The following is a 20,563-nucleotide window of genomic DNA, read 5'->3' on the forward strand; positions in this document are numbered from 1 at the left end:
GATTTTGACACCAACAGTAAACAGTTAAGTACTAGATTAAAAGAACATGGCAAGCCATCACACATTTTCCGGAGAGCCCAGAAAAGAACCTGCAACATCAATAGGCAGACTTGTCTCACAAAACAACCCAAACAATATGTGGAGAAAATAACCTGCATGACATCCTTCTCACTTATACATCACCACCTCAGACGCACCATCCTTGAAAATTGGGGCATGTTATATACTGACAATTTCTCAATCAACAAACCACGTTTTGCTTTCAAAAGAAGCCCTAACCTCAAAGATAAGCTAGTGCATACATACGAGCCACCGAATGTTAGACATCCCTGGCAAACAACCCTGTGGGATTTACCACCAGTAAGAGGTCATTTTAGATGTGGTAAGTGCTCTGTATGCAACTTGACTAAGGACATGAAAGAAGTGGATTTAAAGGGAAATATGTGGAAATTAGAGTCTTTCACAAATTGACTGACTAAATGGGCAATATGGCCTATTATATATAGGCACAACTAAAAGAGAAATTCATCAAAGAATTTGCAAGCATCGCTCGTGCATTGCATCAAGAATCAAATTGTTGATGAACCACTAGTCGCCCATTTCAAGCAGGCGAAACACAAACATACTGATTTTCTATCTTTTATCTCTCAAGCACTAAAATGCTTCCATGAGATGCCGACAGAGATCTCATATTGAGAAAATTGGAGCAAAAATGGATTTTCAATTTAGACACAGTAAAAAATTGCCTCAATATAGTCATATAATGGAATTTATTAATTCATTAATCATTAACCATTTCCGTATTTATATGCATAAAATCCCTATTGATGATGCTAGACTCCATCTGCATCTACAAGCCTTGAAGTCAGCACCACAAAATGGGAAAAACCAATAGATAATGGAACGCTATTTAACACTGAATAATATCACCTCGGTTAAACCGTGGTATTAGAATAGTGCCATAACAAGATATTTGGTCTGCAACAATTACTAAGTAACACAGATACCAAAAACATATCCAAGATGGTGACAGTGGCGTCTAATAGAAGCATGCTAGTTTTTCGAAAATACCTTGTCGGAGACCGGGTTAGAAAGAACTCCGTCCGGCAGTGTTTTTCAATCTCACGCCACATTTGCACTCCGGCGTATGAGGAAACCGAAATGAAAAGCTGTATTGTTAACCGTGCAGAAAAAGAAAAGTGTGTTTATACAATATGGCGCTAAAGCACTCCTGTGAATTAACTGATGTTCTAAAACGTTTTGACATGCAGCTTCCGAATAAATGCACATTTTAAAGACGTGGTATCTTTTCTTTTTCGTTTTCCTCTTCCGTACTGCCTACACTAGAGAAGTCATAGCGTCCCCTGTATAGAGGCTGCAGACATGGTGACTATGGCGCTTGGGAGATAAAAGATATCAAACTATCCTTGTCTACAGTGCAGTAATAACGCACAGCCAACAAGGAAAAAAGTCAAAATATCTACATTACCATGTCTATTACGATACAAAATATATCCCTGAGAAAACATACATATTGCTTGTATCTCTTTCGCTTAATTTTCTGCAACACAGACTATTTCTCTGAATCATTGGATGTCGTGACTTTAAAATTAAGCCTCACACACAATAAAGAAATAAAAGGTGGGTGATCAGCAGTGCAGTTCGGTAAGACAACGTTTTGGTAGAGGTCAGTTTTTGATTTTCAATTCGCGTTTTGTCATTTTGTCCATGTAGTGGAAGAACCCTTCAATAATCAACAGTTACCACTTTTTCTGTGTCCTGAAACACATTATGTGTTGACTCCAACAGGAGATCGTTGTTCAAATGTATATTGTTAATGGCTTTCTCACATATTTTACTAACAGCAGTACATATTGTATAACACAAAAGGATGCATGTGTTATTGGAATATGTCATTTTGTTATTGGTCTGATGTATTTGTTATACATTATTAGCCTTTGTGTATCTCACAGTATATTCTGCTTTGTGTTTTTGTATTTGTATTTGTATTTTGTTTATTTGTATAGCGCACAAGGCCCGAGGGCAACCGCGCGCATTATTTGGTTGCAGGCAGGTTACATAAGACACAATATTAACATTAAAATATACATAGAGGCCGATTCATGGAATAATTAGCGCGGCGCAAGTGGGCAAAAACGTGCGAATCGCAGTGGAATAGCGAAAATCGCAGTGCAATTGCGAAAATCGCACGAAAAGCAGCGCACGTCGATTCATGGAAGGCCGTGCGCGAGAAAACCAGCGGATGTGCGATAAAAAGTGCGCGGCGCACGTTGGCGCACAGGCCATCTAACAGCGTGCGCCAGGGCACAGCGAAAATCGCACAGGCCACAGCGAAATTCGCACATAGCGCGGCGCACGCAACAAAAGTAGGCGGAACAGGGGCGTAACACTCGGAATGGGGAACAACTTGCCAAAACGTGGGCGTCACGGGGGAAGTACAGGGCACAAGTGCGCGGAACGCCCACACGCTCGCCTACAACACGTATTCATGGAATAGAATAGGGGAAAAAAGCGCACGCTCAAACCAGCGCACAGGCACAAACACGACCGCCACAAGAAAGCAGGCGGTAGCGTCTCTGCGGCTGTAAGAAATGTGCGCCAAAAGGTGCGCCAACAAATCGCACCTATATACTGCCATGATGAATGTCCCATACTGTGGCCCTCCAGGAAAAAAGACGTGCAAAGGGGTACCCACAAACACGGACACCCGCTGACAAAAAATACGTGTGCGTGTATACCGGGGTGCGGGAAGTCTAACACGCGATTTCAGCAGGGTACGTGCATCACAGGGTTTCGCGTGAAGTTTCACACGCGATCGGGTCTGGGGGAGTGGGCTACGTGTATATCAGGGGTTCGCGTGAAGTTCCACACGCGAACAGCCTGGGCGCGTGTATTTCAGGGGTGCGCGGGAAGTTCCACACGCGAACAGCCTGGGCGCGTGTATTTCAGGGGTGCGGGGGAAGTTCCACACGCGAACAGCCTGGGCGCGTGTATTCCAGGGGTGCGTGCCTGGGCGCGTGTATTTCAGGGGTGCGCGGGAAGTTCCACACGCGAACAGCCTGGGCGCGTGTATTTCAGGGGTGCGGGGGAAGTTCCACACGCGAACAGCCTGGGCGCGTGTATTTCAGGGGTGCGGGGGAAGTTCCACACGCGAACAGCCTGGGCGCGTGTATTCCAGGGGTGCGCGGGAAGTTCCACACGCGAACAGCCTGGGCGCGTGTATTTCAGGGGTGCGCGGGAAGTTCCACACGCGAACAGCCTGGGCGCGTGTATTTCAGGGGTGCGCGGGAAGTTCCACACGCGAACAGCCTGGGCGCGTGTATTTCAGGGGTGCGCGGGAAGTTCCACACGCGAACAGCCTGGGCGCGTGTATTTCAGGGGTGCGGGGGAAGTTCCACACGCGAACAGCCTGGGCGCGTGTATTTCAGGGGTGCGCGGGAAGTTCCACACGCGAACAGCCTGGGCGCGTGTATTTCAGGGGTGCGGGGGAAGTTCCACACGCGAACAGCCTGGGCGCGTGTATTTCAGGGGTGCGGGGGAAGTTCCACACGCGAACAGCCTGGGCGCGTGTATTTCAGGGGTGCGGGGGAAGTTCCACACGCGAACAGCCTGGGCGCGTGTATTTCAGGGGTGCGGGGGAAGTTCCACACGCGAACAGCCTGGGCGCGTGTATTTCAGGGGTGCGCGGGAAGTTCCACACGCGAACAGCCTGGCCGCGTGTATTCCAGGGGTGCGCGGGAAGTTCCACACGCGAATAGCCTGGGCGCGTGTATTTCAGGGGTGCGCGGAAAGTTCCACACGCGAATAGCCTGGGCGCGTGTATTTCAGGGGTGCGCGGGAAGTTCCACACGCGAACAGCCTGGGCGCGTGTATTTCAGGGGTGCGCGGGAAGTTCCACACGCGAACAGCCTGGGCGCGTGTATTTCAGGGGTGCGCGTGAAGTTCCACATGTGATTTGACAGTGTGGGTCCTCCCAGGTGTACCCTGTACACCCTCCACGGCCCCTGCAGGCAGCCCACACCACAGGGGACTACCCTGCATCCCTGGTCATGTCCCGCAGGCAGCCCACCCACCATGGGCATGCCCCCCAGCAAAGGCACATGTCTCCTTGAACTAATGAACACCAACTCATGTCCCCTTGCACCCCCACCCCCCAGCCACCAGGGTCACCCTCCACCAGGCCCCCACTCATGTCTACCACCACCCCCACCCCCCAGCCATCAGGGTCACCCTCCACCAGGCCCCCACTCATGTCTCCCACCACCCCCACCCCCCAGCACTGTGGGGCACCTGCCAGCAGGCCCCCACCCATGTCCAACTCATGTCTCCCACCACCCCCACCCCCCAGCACTGTGGGGCACCTGCCAGCAGGCCCCCACCCATGTCCAACTCATGTATCCCACCACCCCCACACCCCAGCACTGTGGGGCACCTGCCAGCAGGCCCCCACCCATGTCCAACTCATGTCTCCCACCACCCCCACACCCCAGCACTGTGGGGCACCTGCCAGCAGGCCCCCACCCATGTCCAACTCATGTCTCCCACCACCCCCACCCCCCAGCCACCAGGGTCACCCTCCACCAGGCCCCCACTCATGTCTACCACCACCCCCACCCCCCAGCCACCAGGGTCACCCTCCACCAGGCCCCCACCCATGTCTCCCACCACCCCCACCCCCCAGCACTGTGGGGCACCTGCCAGCAGGCCCCCACCCAATTCCAACTCATGTCTCCCACCGCCCCCACCCCCCAGCACTGTGGGGCACCTGCCAGTAGGCCCCCACCCATGTCCAACTCATGTATCCCACCACCCCCACACCCCAGCACAGTGGGGCACCTGCCAGCAGGCCCCCACCCATGTCCAACTCATGTCTCCCACCACCCCCACACCCCAGCACTGTGGGGCACCTGCCAGCAGGCCCCCACCCATGTCCAACTCATGTCTCCCACCACCCCCACCCCCCAGCCACCAGGGTCACCCTCCACCAGGCCCCCACTCATGTCTACCACCACCCCCACCCCCCAGCCACCAGGGTCACCCTCCACCAGGCCCCAACTCATGTCTCCCACCACCCCCACCCCCCAGCACTGTGGGGCACCTGCCAGCAGGCCCCCACCCATGTCCAACTCATGTCTCCCACCACCCCCACGCCCCAGCACTGTGGGGCACCTGCCAGCAGGCCCCCACCCATGTCCAACTCATGTCTCCCACCACCCCCACCCCCCAGCCACCAGGGTCACCCTCCACCAGGCCCCCACTCATGTCTCCCACCACCCCCACCCCCCAGCACTGTGTGGGACCTGCCAGCAGGCCCCCACCCATGTCCAATCCATGCCCCCCTGCACCTGGGTCCCAACATTCCCCAATCATGTCCGTAATGCCCATCCTCCCCTGCCAAAAGGCCCAACCAACTATCACACCCACCCACATATCAAAGGCAATTACATGTTACACCCCCAATGTAAATAATGCAATTTAACACATGTCTGTCACACACAATGGCTGCAAGTGAATGACAAAACACCCAACATGACATGCCTGAAAGCAATGAGATGATACGACACATTGAAGATTAAAAAAATAATATGTATTGAACAGCAAATAAGAAAAAACACAAAGCAAATCAAACAAAACAAGATGAATGTCCAAGAAAAAAATCTGAAAAATTAAAATAAGCCAATTACGAAGATCATCCTGGGTCCATGAGCCCTACCAAATTAAACCTAACTGACTACTAACTAAAAAGTGAACTATATACAAAAAAGTGGTGCATTGTCCAATCGCAACCAAAAAAAAATCAAAAAAACAATGGAAACCTAACCCTAACTATACAACTATATACAAAGGCAGCGGGCTATTCGGACGGCTCACTGGTTGTTGTCATGGGCCAGGGCATCATCGAACTCCTGGTCAATGGCTTGGAGGCGGGCATGTTCCCTGGCCCCGAGGTCCCGCAGGGATAACGCAGTGTCCAGCTCAAACTCCCTGCGAAGACCCTCGAGGCACTCAGCCCGCCTCAGCGCCCTCCGCATGGAGTCCTCCGCCCTGACCATCGTGAGCCGTTCCTCCTCTGCCCGCTGCCGCTCCGCACCTATCCGCTGGCACAACCTCTCCCACACGGAAGCCACTCCCATTCCAGGGTTCTCCTGCCCTCCGGCCGATGCCTGCACCCCTGATGTTGATGGCCCCGAGCCATGATGCCTCCCACGTTGAGCCTGCTGCTGCCTCCGACGCAACTGCCTGTGCCAGCACGACGGCATCCAGGCTGATGGAAACCACCGACGCCGTCGTGCACGTGCCCTGCCCGATGATGCCGTCACATCCTCCATCTGCTGGGGTCCAGTTGCTCTGGTGTCCACCCCTGCTGGATCTCTGACTCCCGACTGTGGCAGGGATGGGATCCCCACTGAGCTGGCTGCATTGGTCGGGGCAGGTCCACAGGGGGCCCTGGTGGCATCTGGGCTGGAAGACGGCAAGGAGAACGACTGGTGGATAGCCTGCACAGAGGAGGAGAGGGCCGCCACATTGGCCAACACATGCAGGAAACCCCCGAACATGGCCGATCCCAATTGGGCCACGTCGGCACGGTGCACTTCGTGATGATGTGCGTGCTCCTCCCGGGAAGCACGCACGGCATCACGAATCACAGCCGTGCGCATCGCGACCCCAATCAGGACCTTCTCCGCACGGCCAGGGGTTCCCACGTCCGCAGGTGGAGGGGAGTCAGGTGACATGGACATCCCCTCTACCTGCGGACAGGCCTGGGACGGGGCATCCCTGCTGGTGCATGGTGGTGCACTCACAGGGTCAGGGACAGCGACATGCACAGGCCCCTCCACGGTGACCTGTGCTGCCTCCTGCCCCTGGCCCTGGACTGCACCACTTGCACCAGCAGGGATGCCCCCACCAGGCCCCATGTGTGCCCCAGTGGCGGCCTCCTCCTCCTCTGTGCAAACCACCAACCTGGATGGCTCCTCACCGTCTCCCACCGTAGCAGGCCCCTGTGGGGGCTCACCCACCCCTTCCGCTGCAGCCGTGGGGGCATCCCCGCCGCCTTGCTCCACAGCGCCGTCTCCGCCCTCTTCTTCACTAGCCGCTGCGTAGAGGGAGACAAAGAACACAAGCATCAGGGCACTGTACAATGGTCCCCTAGACAGGAAGCAATAGCAGATGAGCACCACTGTCAAAGTACACTTCCATCATGTCCCTCCACAACACATGGGTCAGTCCAGGCAAAACACACACAGTAACAGGCATGGTGCATGCCATGGACATTTCCATGCATGTCCAATGGACTCTTGAAACATTCAATGATATGTAACTCACATGCATCATGCCTCATGCCCATCACATGCACACACTTCACCTCAGTCACATCCATCTGGCCCCAAACACACCAAACACAGCGGTTACAAGGGTAATTTGGCTGCTTTACTGAATCTCTGCATTGTCACACACATGTGTCATGCATCCATGGCATGCACAAGTCACAGACACGCAGGTCAGGCACACAGACATGGCTACCATATATGTACCTGGCATCAGCACCCATCCCTCACCCCCACCCATGTCCAGGTACAGAGACTGGCATGCTCTCATGTTCAAAATCTGAATAGGGCTTCCCATGCGGCATTTCAACACATGCAACAACCATGTGCATCACACATCACTGGTCGCACATGCATTACCATGATGTCCCTGCACACATACATGCATACATGGCCTATGGCACACATACAGTCAAGTATCATAGAACCAGCACACCGCAACATGCCCTGTCTCACACAGTAATGCATGGACACTTACCGCTCAACTCCAGACGGGCCTCCCTCTCAAGGATCTGGGCGTGGAGCGCTGGGCGTACGCGTTCCAGGACCCTCATCTGGATGGAACTCATGCGGCCCCGGCCCCCCTCCACGAGGCGCCGGGCCTTCACAAGGGTCCTGGACCTCAAGTCCTCCCAGCGCTTCTTGATCTTCAGGACGTCGCGGGTTGCCACCCCCTCCGCGTTGATGGCAACCACACAGTCGGCCCAGATCCTCTGCCGTCCTTCCTTGCTGGCGCGGGACGATCCAAAGAGGGCATCATACTGCCCCAGGACATGCTCCACCAGGACACCAACTTCGGTGACAGTGAAGCTGGTGCCCCTCTGCCCCTCTGGCCTGGGGTTGCCACTGGTGCCAGATGTGGAAGTGCCCGACATGGCAACCCCAGAGGCAGGTGTGGGTGGGCAACTGGGTCCTGGGGCTGGGCTGTGGAGCGATGTAATACCAGTCGGGAGTCTTCAGTTCCAGCAGGGGTGGACACAGCAACTGGACCCCTGCAGATGGCTGATGTGCAGGCACCAAATGGCAGGGCACGGTGGCAGCAGGCAGGCAGGCAGGCAGGCAGCAGCAGATGGCACGTGGGAGGCTGCTCGGGGCACTGGGGGGCAGTAACTCGGCCTTCTGGGCAGGAGCGTGGGCTTCCGTGTGTTTTCGCGTGGCCAGCTTGATACGGAGTGATTTGGCACGTGAAAATCCTGCACGTCAGCGTGAAATCCGAGGAAAGGCCCTTAGCGCGTAAGCGCGTCAGCACGCATACGCGATTCTATTGGACCAGAGTCCCTCAGCGCGTAAGCGCGTCTGTGACGTGACCCGCACGGGTGTTCCCCACTCAGCACGTGATGACGGGGCACACGTGGAGATACTGCACGTCAGAGTGTCATCGCGTGTAATTGGACAAAAGTGCGCGTACACGCGATTGGCCTATGTACGTGTATTTAATGGGTGCGCGGCCACTTACACACGCAAGTACGTCAGCGAACCTGTATCACGTGGTGCGTGTGAATTTCTGCACGCTATTGGACTGGGAACTGGATTCCATGGGTGCGCGGGTCACACGCTGTATCCCGTGGTGCGTGTGAATTTCCACACGCTATTGGACTGGGAACTGGATTCCAGGGGTGCGCGGGTCACACGCTGTATCCCGTGGTGCGTGTGAATTTCCACACGCTATTGGACTGGGAACTGGATTCCAGGGGTGCGCGGGTCACACGCTGTATCCCGTGGTGCGTGTGAATTTCCACACGCTATTGGACTGGGAACTGGATTCCAGGGGTGCGCGGGTCACACTCTGTATCCCGTGGTGCGTGTGAATTTCCACACGCTATTGGACTGGGAACTGGATTCCAGGGGTGCGCGGGTCACACGCTGTATCCCGTGGTGCGTGTGAATTTCCACACGCTATTGGACTGGGAACTGGATTCCAGGGGTGCGCGGGTCACACGCTGTATCCCGTGGTGCGTGTGAATTTCCACACGCTATTGGACTGGGAACTGGATTCCAGGGGTGCGCGGGTCACACGCTGTATCCCGTGGTGCGTGTGAATTTCCACACGCTATTGGACTGGGAACTGGATTCCAGGGGTGCGCGGGTCACACGCTGTATCCCGTGGTGCGTGTGAATTTCCACACGCTATTGGACTGGGAACTGGATTCCAGGGGTGCGCGGGTCACACGCTGTATCCCGTGGTGCGTGTGAATTTCCACACGCTATTGGACTGGGAACTGGATTCCAGGGGTGCGCGGGTCACACGCTGTATCCCGTGGTGCGTGTGAATTTCCACACGCTATTGGACTGGGAACTGGATTCCAGGGGTGCGCGGGTCACACGCTCGCCTAGAACACGCGCTAAGCATAAATTGCGGACTTTAACAATAACAAGCTCAGACGCCAGGATGAACATACCGTTCCTAGCAGCAGTGGCAGTGGGCTACCAAAGGAGGAGGAGGAGGATAGTCAGGGCCAGAATATTCACACCCAGAACCAGCCTTTTCGGGATGCCTGATGACCAGGTGTATGGGAGGTACAGGTTTCCACCACACATCATAATGGACCTGGTGAGTGAGTGGGAGGATGACCTCACATCACCCACCCTGTGCTCCCAAGCACTCAGCCCCCTGGAGAAGGTCCTCAATGTACTGCACTTCTTAGCCACTGGATCATTTCAGCGGACAAGTGCCATAGTGGGTGGGGTGTCACAGGCCACCCAGTCACGCTGCCTACACCAGGTCTTGAACATCATGACTGCACGCCCTTCAGTCCGCAGGCACATATACCTGCCCAGAACACCTGCAGAAAGGCATGCTGCCGCCCTGGATTTTTACGCAGTGGCACGATTCCCCAAAGTGCTAGGTGCCATCGACTGCACCCATGTGGCTCTACGTCCCCCCAGGGCATCTGAGCACATCTATAGGAACCGCAAGCACTGGCATTCCATCAACGTGCAGGTAGCATGTAATGCCAAGGGAATCATCACCTCAGTATATGCCAACTATCCCGGCTCCACCCACGACAGCTTCATTTACCGAATGTCCACCCTAAGCCGGGACCTAGAAGCTGGGCGGCATGGCGATACATGGCTGCTTGGTGAGTATGTATGCCACTGCACATGCATGCATGTTGGATACTGAGCAAGGTCACAACCTCACCAATGATACCAATCCCCACCTCCACAGGGGACAGTGCCTACCCTCTCAGCCCCCACATGATGACGCCAATTCGGAACCCCACCACGCCACCCCAGGTAAGATTTAACACAGCCCACATTACAACCCAGGGGCATAGTGGAGCGCACATTCGGAGTGCTGAAGTCACGCTTTCGCTCCCTTGACCGTTCTGGCGGGCAGCTGTTATACGCTCCCCCAGTAGTGTGCAGGATCATAGTGGCAGCATGTGTCCTGCACAACGTTGCAACACGCCGGGGCCTGGCCGTGGACATGGTGGTGGCCCCACATCCCCAACCACATGCACAGCCGCTGCACATGGGAGGGGAAAGGGCACGGGGGGAGGCAGCCCGTACACAGCTAGTGGCTAATTACTTCACATAGAAATCACACCCCTGTGGAGTGCACACTGCCCTGGCACATTCCATCTGACAATCAATGATGACTCAACCTGACACTGATCCTGAATGTGTGGAGAATGAACCGGGAATTCCATGTCAGCCTGAGATTGTTCACCTGGAAGTGTCACAATGTGTGCATCCCTACCCACACAGACACCACCAATGCAGTTTTGTGAAGTTACACATTGAAGCAGCTAAAATGAATACCCACTTGCAAAATGCAACAAGAGGACAGTGCCATGTCAGCCAACCCAACCCCAGCACTGCCACACGACACACCGTGCCATGTCATGCTAATTGCAGGTAAACAAAGTAATCCCCACAACATGACATCACTCTCACTATGTACAGTGGCACTATTAGAAACCTGCAACACCTGAAATGCTCACAGCAATGCCGGACCAACAACATACTTGAGCACGTAGTACCATTAACATGACATCAAAAATGTTACATATTAGTAGTCTCACCACCTGGAAATGCCTGCACTCCCACCACTACCAACTGTGCAGTGTTGGCGCCATGTAGAGTTGTAGGTGCACTGCTGCCAACATGGTCCCCATCGCCAGACTAGAGGTCCTTGTGTGGACTTGAGGAAGGGACCTGCAAATTGGGAGGTAGACACAGAAGAAGAGTTACACATCAATGCAACATGCAGTGTACAACACAACAGCAATATGCACTATGAATGTATACACAGTATTGACTACAGACTGGCCACACAGCTCATGGGAGTCCAACGTCACTGTGTAATTCACTGTCACTTGGGCACACCCTTTGCAAGCCCATGGAAACGGGAAGCAGGAGGGGTGTGTGTGACTCAAACCCAAGCATCTGAACCAAATACATTACAAGCCTGCATGTGCCCAGCCACAATGCAGCGTATGCCCACAGGAACCACGGAAGCCAACACATCGAAGCCAACACATCGGAGCCAACACATCGAAGCCAACAGATCGGAGCCAACAGATCGGAGCCAACAGATCGGAGCCAACAGATCGGAGCCAACAGATCGAAGCCAACAGATCGGAGCCAACAGATCGTCCCAAAAAAATTGGGAATAAAAGAAATCAAAATAAAAATAAAAATAAGAAACAATCAAAAATGGCCATTGATGGGCCCGGGGGGGTTGGGGAGGCCACCCAGGAGGTCCGAGGACAGGATGCACACCAGAACCCACCTGCGTGGATCCTGGGAAGATAAAACACCTCCATGGGCTCATGGCCCACACGGCTACCCTATTGTGGGAGTATCACTGCTGTCGCTATTATCACCCTGTGCAGCTTCATCCGGAGGTGGTTGCACTATGGGAGGCAGCCCACGCAAGGCCCTAGTCTGCTCCTCCATGGCTGCAAGCATGCGGGTGTGGTAGGTCTGGTTCTGGAGGATGAGTGTGCGGAGGTCCCCATGCAACAACTCACGGGATGCCCGGACCTCCGCCCTCGTTGCCTGCATCTCAGCTGAGAGCGTACGGGTGAGACGCTCCAGCTGCTGTTCTGTCCTTTGGTGTGTTGAAGCCTCAAGCTCAACAAGAGTCGTCCTGAGGTGAAGGAGCTCCTGCCTCAGGGCTTCCCTGTGGCCCTGGGACTCAATGGAGATGGCCTCCTGCAGAGTCGCCAGTGCCGCCCGCCTGTCCCTGTTGGACCCCAACATGTCCTCCCTGTGTGACTGGCAGATGGAGTCGGTTGCCTGCTCTAGTCGCTTCATCAGCCTTTCTGGGGGGACAATGGAAGTGGCCACCCTATCCATGGCCTGAGCCATCATCTCGGATGATGCAGCCTGTTGGGTAGCCATACCGTAAATGGATTGCTCCCATGCGGTATTGCCGGGTGGCGTACGGCCACCACGTCGGCGGGCACCACACCTGTCTGGGGCAAGGCAAACTGCGCCTTGCTGTGCCGGCACTGCCTGAGGCTGCAGGACTGCATTCCCCCTCTGATCTGCTGGCCCAGGAACAGGATCAGATGTCGCGGAGTGTGACCCTGCATCCGTAACCACCGAAGGCGTAGCTGCCAACACTGACATCCCCATGGAGGGTACTGACCCTGGTGCAGGTGGGTGAGACAGAACAGAATCCCTCCCTGGAACACTCACCTGCGACGGCACGTAGGTCTCATCCGAATCAACACCTGAGTACAGCTCGGGGGAGGTGCAGCCAGAGACACCCCTTGAGAGCACGACCTGCAGCACTTGTGGGTTCTCCCCCACCACCACACCACGTCCCTCACTGGTGGTTGGTCGGCCCTGGGACACCTCCTGGGTCTGCACCATCTCCACAACCCCAGCAGTATCAGGTGCGTCTTCCCCTGCAAAGACATGAAAACAAAGTAATGGAAACAGGCATTAGCACCATGGCACACATTGAGGGCTGAGAAGCAAGAGAACCAGTACTTGATTGACACATGTCCCACATGACTAAAACCCTCCCATGCATGCACCCTCACTGCGTATGAAGTGCAGGCAAATGGCACACACTGATGACACCAAGATGGAAGATGAACAAATTTTCTGCATGCTGCCTGGCAGTGGCATCACACATTGGCCTGTGATTGGCAGGTGAAACACACATGCCATCACACAGATGGCATGTACCATTGCTATTGAGTGAAGATGGAGAGGAGGGCAGCACCTATTCATTCAGTCCAGTTCCCGCATGTAATAGCTTTTCTGATTCTAACAGGTCAGATTTTTCACCTGGAGCTGCCAGTCTGAAATGGTCAAATTGCACAGGGACATGTGTGTACAAATGATATCCAGGTAACAAAGTCACTCCACTTTACCATACCCATGTCAGACATGTGACTAGTGGACAGCGACATGCCTAGTGAAAGTGGTGGAATGCAAACAAACTGACTGAATGAACAGTGAAAAATAAGCAAATATGTTGTGTCAAGGTGACACTTCAAGGGCAACTGGCGTGCAGTTGTGCTAGATGTCTACTGTTGGCAGAAGGGATACTGCTATGGCCAAATGCAGCTGCGCAGGAAGTATTGAATGAAGCACATGGCTGACCCATACGACTGAGGCGCACACACTCTCACCTGGCACCCAAACAGAAGCCCTCACTCACACACCATGCACATGGATGACACACACATGCATGTGCACTCACCGGACAATGCCTCGTAATCAGCCAGATCTCCCACGCCTTGGATCTGTTCCTCCGTGACGTAGGTCCCAGCGACTGACTCATGTGGAGTGAGTTCCATGTCTACTACTGGAGACCCACCTCCAGTCACTAGAGTTGCGGCATGACTTGAGGCCAGCTTACTCTTTGCCCTGCGCTTTAGGTCATTCCAGCGCTTATAGCAATCATTGGCTGTGCGCCTCACGATTCCAAGGGCACTTACGATGTCCGCAACGGTCTGCCAGTGTGCCTGGCGTTGTGCAGGTGTGGTCTTGGATCCTGCAACAATGACCATCTCGTTGTCATGTCCGGACACATACTCGACAAGTGCATTCAGTTCGTCATCCGTGAAGCTGGGCTTCCTGGATGGGCCGGACTGTGTAGCCGTGTCTGGGGCATCAGCCTGTGCCGGACGAGCACTCTTCCTCTTCCGCTTGGAAGGTGGTGGTGATCCTGAGTGTCCTGCGCCGCTCTGGACACTAGGGGCAGGAGCCCTGGTGGACTCTGTATCAGGAGTGTGGGATTGCACACTCAGCATGGGAGTTGGTGCAGGCATTGGCTCTAGTGTGATGTGTCAGGGGGAATGTCAGCAGCATGGACTAGGACCGACACTGTCCTGGCTGGGTGTGTGAGGGCTGGGGTGGATGGAGCCGCAGCTGCCCCTGCAGCCACTCCGCCCTGCCTCCTTGGTGCAGCAGATGACCTTGCTGACCCAGATCCACGTGGCATGATGGCATCAACGTGCACCAGCGCACGTGTCGTAGCCCTGCTGACCTGGAAGTCAGCCATGGAGTCAGCCAGGTCTGGTGCCACAATGGGCTGGTCCAACAAGGGCTGAGCATGGATGGTGTCAGCCACTTCAGCCTCAACGGGAGGGGGGGAGGGGGGGGGATAATGGGTGCCCTTGACTGGTCCTCCACACCTGGGGGGACAGGCTCACCCTGCAAGTTACGACCACGTCCCCTACCGGATCCACCACGGCCACCACTTGTGGCTCTTCCACCTTTGCCACCCTTACGGAATCCTCGCCTCCCAGCCATGGCACTGATATTAATGTGCGTATGGGAGTGGCTGTAGACAATTGTCCTGGGCAATTGGGGGTCAAAGGGGTTGGGTACCAGATGGTAATTGTACCCTAGTGCTCTAGCACGGCTGATTGTAACCCCTGGGGAAAGATGACGGGTAACGCAACGCACAGGAGGCCCAAAAAAGGGAGATGACGTGCACGCAACCCCTCCTAGACCACGTGTGCAGAAAGAAAAACCTGCACTACGCTGTGGCACCCAGTAACACAAGAATGAACGTATGCGTGTCACACGCAGCCTAGAATGACCTCTGAAGGGGTAGGCTACACACGGGGCAAGCGCAGAAGTTGGATACGTGCGTGACTCACCGTCTGCCAGGTAAAAGAGCATGAAGAATGAGCGCGTTTGGCTGGCTAAACCCCCGCCAAAAGAAGATGTGTACGCTGTCTGAGAAGACAGGACAACAGTAGAAGGGGACACTGTTTGAGGGAACAGGCCCAGGTAAACCAGTAAAAGAGAAAAAAGAGAAAAAGCTGTCAGAGGTAACAGGGAATACGAACTGGAAACGCCGTGAAGTAAATCGCGTGTGAAACGACAAGAAGTACAGAATTCACCCACTCGCTCTCCACGAAAAGCACGTACAAGGAAATGGTGTTCTACATGTACCTTATATACAGGCCCACACGTACAGCGTCACTTACGCGGCGTGTACGTTCACCAATCACACGCTTTGTCACTTCTGCGTGTAGATCCATTTTCACCAATCACACGCTTTGTCACTTCTGCGTGTACATCCATTTTCACCAATCACACGCTTTGACACTGGGACGTGTCACGCAACAATTTCCTGCATGTGCAGGTGACTATAGGCGCGCATATGCTGTTGACGGGTTTACGCGCTAAGGGCCTTTGCTGACGTGTGGGATTTCACTCCCTATCAGGCTGTCCACGCGTTCACACACGAGAGACCACGCTCCTGGCCAGGAGGCCAAATTACTGCCCCCCAGAGCCCTGAGCACGCTCCCACCTGCCATCTGCTGCTGCCTGACTGCCTGCTGGCCACGTGCCCCACAGTGCTGGTGGGTGGGGGTGTTGGGAGACATGGGTGGGGGCCTGGTGGAGGGTGCCCCTGCACTGGTGGGGGTGGTGGGAGTCATGGGTGGGGGCTTGGTGGAGAGTGCCCCTGGTGGCGGGGGGGTGGGGGTGGTGGGAGACATGGGTGGGGGCCTGGTGGAGGCTGCCCCTGGTGGCGGGAGGGTGGGGGTGGTGGGAGACATGAGTGGGGGCCTGGTGGAGGCTGCCCCTGCACTGCTGGGGGGTGGGGGTGCAGGGGGACATGAGCAGGTGTGCAGGGTAGTCCCCTGTTTTGTAGGCTGCCTGCAGGGGCCGTGGAGGGTGTACAGGGAACACCTGTGAGGACCCACCCAGCCTAATCGCGTGTGATGATTCCCACGCACCACTGTAATACACGTACCCTGGCCAATCGCGTGTTAAACTTCCCGCATACCCCTGTAATACACGTACCCTGGCTAATCGCGTGTTAAACTTCCCGCGTACCCCTGTAATACACTTACCCTGGCTAATCGCGTGTTAAACTTCCCGCGTACCCCTGTAATACACGTACCCTGGCCAATCGCGTGTTAAACTTCCCGAATACCCCTGTAATACACGTACCCTGGCCAATCGCGTGTTAAACTTCCCGCGTACCCCTGTAATACACGTACCCTGGCTAATCGCGTGTTAAACTTCCCGCATACCCCTGTAATACACGTACCCTGGCCAATCGCGTGTTAAACTTCCCGCGTACCCCTGTAATACACGTACCCTGCCTAATCGCGTGTTAAACTTCCCGCGTACCCCTGTAATACACGTACCCTGCCCAATCGCGTGTTAAACTTCCCGCGTACCCCTGTAATACACGTACCCTGGCTAATCGCGTGTATAACTTCACGCGTACCCCTGTAATACACGTACCCTGGCCAATCGCGTGTTAAACTTCCCGCGTACCCCTGTAATACACGTACCCTGGCCAATCGCGTGTTAAACTTCCCGCGTACCCCTGTAATACACGTACCCTGGCTAATCGCGTGTTAAACTTCCCGCGTACCCCTGTAATACACTTACCCTGGCTAATCGCGTGTTAAACTTCCCGCGTACCCCTGTAATACACGTACCCTGGCCAATCGCGTGTTAAACTTCCCGCGTACCCCTGTAATACACGTACCCTGGCTAATCGCGTGTATAACTTCACGCGTACCCCTGATATGCACGTTACCCGCTTTGCGTTCCTTGTTTGGCAGCCCTGTAAACTGGTCCAGGGTTAGCGCAGCCCTTTGCGATGATTTAGCGATTTTGATGGCTTTTCCTTGCACGAGGGCGTTCTTGGGGGCGTTACTGGCGCTGCTGCAGGGTCGCTGCGATACTCTGCGCCACGGCTGGTTTGGGAGCATGAAATCCATGAATACGCTGTGCGCGGAAATCGGTTTTAGCGCACGTGCCTGGCGCAGTCAATCGCACGCGGACACTCTGCGCCAGCCGCTTGCGACACTTTTCAGCGAAATTCTATGAATTACCCTGAAAATATACATGGTTGCAGACACACTATTTACCTAAAGATATACAGAATATACATGATACATAGGCGAAGGTTACACAGTCTGTGCAAAATATACAGTCAAGGTATAATGCAAAGGCGGCCCATGATGCTGATAGGAAGGTACCAGTCAAGGTCGTGCCTAGTCAAGGGTGGGCAGCCAAACTTTAGCTTTACGCTTAAAGGTAGGGAACGAGGGTTCAGCTCTGAGTGGATTGGGAAGGGTGTTCCACAGCTTAGCCACAAGGACTGGGAAACTACGACCACCAGATTTTTGGAGGTAGAAGCGTGGGATGACAAGGCAATTAGCATGTGTGCTTCTGAGGAGTCTCGCAGCTGAATGAATAGTGAACCTGTTGGAGAGGTAACTGGGGGCTTGGTTCGCGATACTTTTCTGTGTGAGTGCCAGAGCTTTGAGGGAAATTCTTTGGGTAACTGAAAGCCAACGGAGGTTACGTCTGTGTTCTGAGATGTGTGAAGTCCTAGGGATGTTAAGGGCGGCTCCAATAGAATTATTTTGGATAATTTGGAGTTGATTATTTTGTGTGATTGCTAATATGTTTTCCCTTGAATAAAACTTGTTTTAAGTGCTACTGACCCTATGCATCTGCTTATTAGTACACAGTAGGTTCACATCAAACACACAAAACCTTTTTGTGTATAAAGGTGGGGTAGCTTGTGAGACTTTGTATATATACTGAAATCAGCATCTTACATTGAAAAAGGGCAACTTTCTAGCAATGCTTTTTCATTATGTTTAGAAACCACTTGCATCAAGTGCAGACCGATAGTCACCCTTGTTATAAAGTAGTCTTGTGTAGTGTACATTAGGCAATGTTCGTATATCTTCGTTTGTGTTTGATATTAGTGTAGATCTATTTATACTTATCTGTGCATGAGTCAATGTGTTACGAGGGGAAAGATTATGTGCACATGGTCCAAAATGATTTCTCTGACATTAGTCTATTTTGTCAGGCTAACATTCCTCTAAATTGAGACATTACAGAACATGTTCATTTTGTTAATTCCCGCTAAGTGTCTTACTTGTAATGGCAATATAAAATTGGTCAACCTAGGAATGGCAACAAACCCAAAGTGGGAACCTCAACTTTCACTGATACCTAGAGGTAACACCAAGCATTATGAACAAGAATGGTATCAGGAGAACAAGAGAGACTGAAGAAGGTGGACAGACAAATAAGAACTTAGATCGGTATATTCATTTTATTAAGATTTATCTAAAAAACACTTCAACACATATTAATTTAATTAATTCTAAAAGACATTTTGCTAATCATACAACCTTACATACACACTCTAATGCAATGTTTAAATAATGTACAGTGCTGAGAAATTAAAGAAGCTGATCAATTCATTAAACCACTTCTTTTCATTGAGTTTATAAAACATTCACAATGTTATAAACCACAGTTCATTCCTAAATGTAATATCATGTAATATAGACTATTGGTGCCTAAGACTATTGGTGCCTAACAATATCAATCTTCTTTACAAAAAAGCTTCCCATTTATTTAATAGTTTCGACTTCGACAAGTTGTGTGTGTCTTCATCAGGATTGGATGAACAGTAGCAACATTCTAAAAATAAACAAACATACAATTAAGACATAGTTAAAATACTGCTGTCAACCTTCTATCAGTAACTCTCTCTCATGAATTGGATCAAACATTGAACACTAGAACAAAAAATTGTCTCTAAGTCCAAGTGGGTATTCCCTTACCCATGATCCCATCAAAACTGGTCAGTACAGTACAGCCAGTTTAAGTAAAGCCGACTAAATCAGCTATTTTCATATCCCCATATGCAGTCCCCCCAATTTCATTCAGGGCTCCAGGGTTCAAAAAAAGGGAAACTAAGCTACTCCCGTATTCATACTTAGAGACACATATCCCTTTAAGTGCTGAGTATACCCCTACCGTCCCAACTGTGAACTGCTTCAGAGTACAAATACAAGTGAGAAAACATACCTGCGAACCCCATTAGGTTCGCCTAGTCACTTGAATCCCAGTTGCTTTTAGAATAAGTCTAGTAAGTTTGGTTTTTCACGAAAAACGAAACCTGTGACAAAAACACAGGAAACAATAAATCAAATTTATTAGTGTCACACAAATTTGAGAATGCCCATGTTAATCTCTTAGTTGGCAGCTCACGTTCTATACCTAAACTGATCCGTTCACAGCACAGGTCAGAAACACTTCTTGCGCCAACAGAATGGAAGCAAGATGGCTCTTCTCAAAGTTTTCAAGGAAACCGCCTAAGAAACAAATTGAATCCTCTTAGAACTAACGAAATGCAAATAAGGCATGTATACTATTGCGGGCCAAAACGCCCTCTCTTTAATACAAAAAGCCTTTCACCTTTGTTATGGTGACGCTGTCCAAAATGGAATAGCACTTATCTCCCTTCTATCCCGCAGCATAGTTTAAACGCTCACGGTCACAAAATGGATAATGACACACCTCTCCGCTGACGGGCGTGTACGCTGATGGGTGAATCTGTAAATTAATAAATAGACGGATCCCGTCAACAGCAGACCCAATAAACCGAGTGGTAAACAAACGCCTACTTCAAACCTGCTTACCTTATTTGCCGCAGTAGTAATTCGCAGTTTAGTACCGTGTGCCTCTGAGGAACGGAAGGACAGAACAATATTCGTCATGGTCCCTCTTTTATTTCCAAAATAAGGACATAAATACAAACGAAGGACCAAAAAACGACATAGTGTCCTACAAGACATGGTCACAAAAGAAGGACTAAAAACGCGATAGTGTCTTACATAACATAGACACATTTGATAGTGGGGAGAAGTGGAAAGAGGACCTCAGTTCCATTCTTCTCGTTGATTCAGGCCCCTCTCTAGACTATTGGTCTGGTATATCCACCATTGTTC

The sequence above is a fragment of the Ambystoma mexicanum genome, chromosome 6p (genome assembly GCF_040938575.1).
Source record: "Ambystoma mexicanum isolate Mex_15411 chromosome 6p, UKY_AmexF1_1, whole genome shotgun sequence".
Taxonomy (NCBI): Eukaryota; Metazoa; Chordata; class Amphibia; order Caudata; family Ambystomatidae; genus Ambystoma; species Ambystoma mexicanum.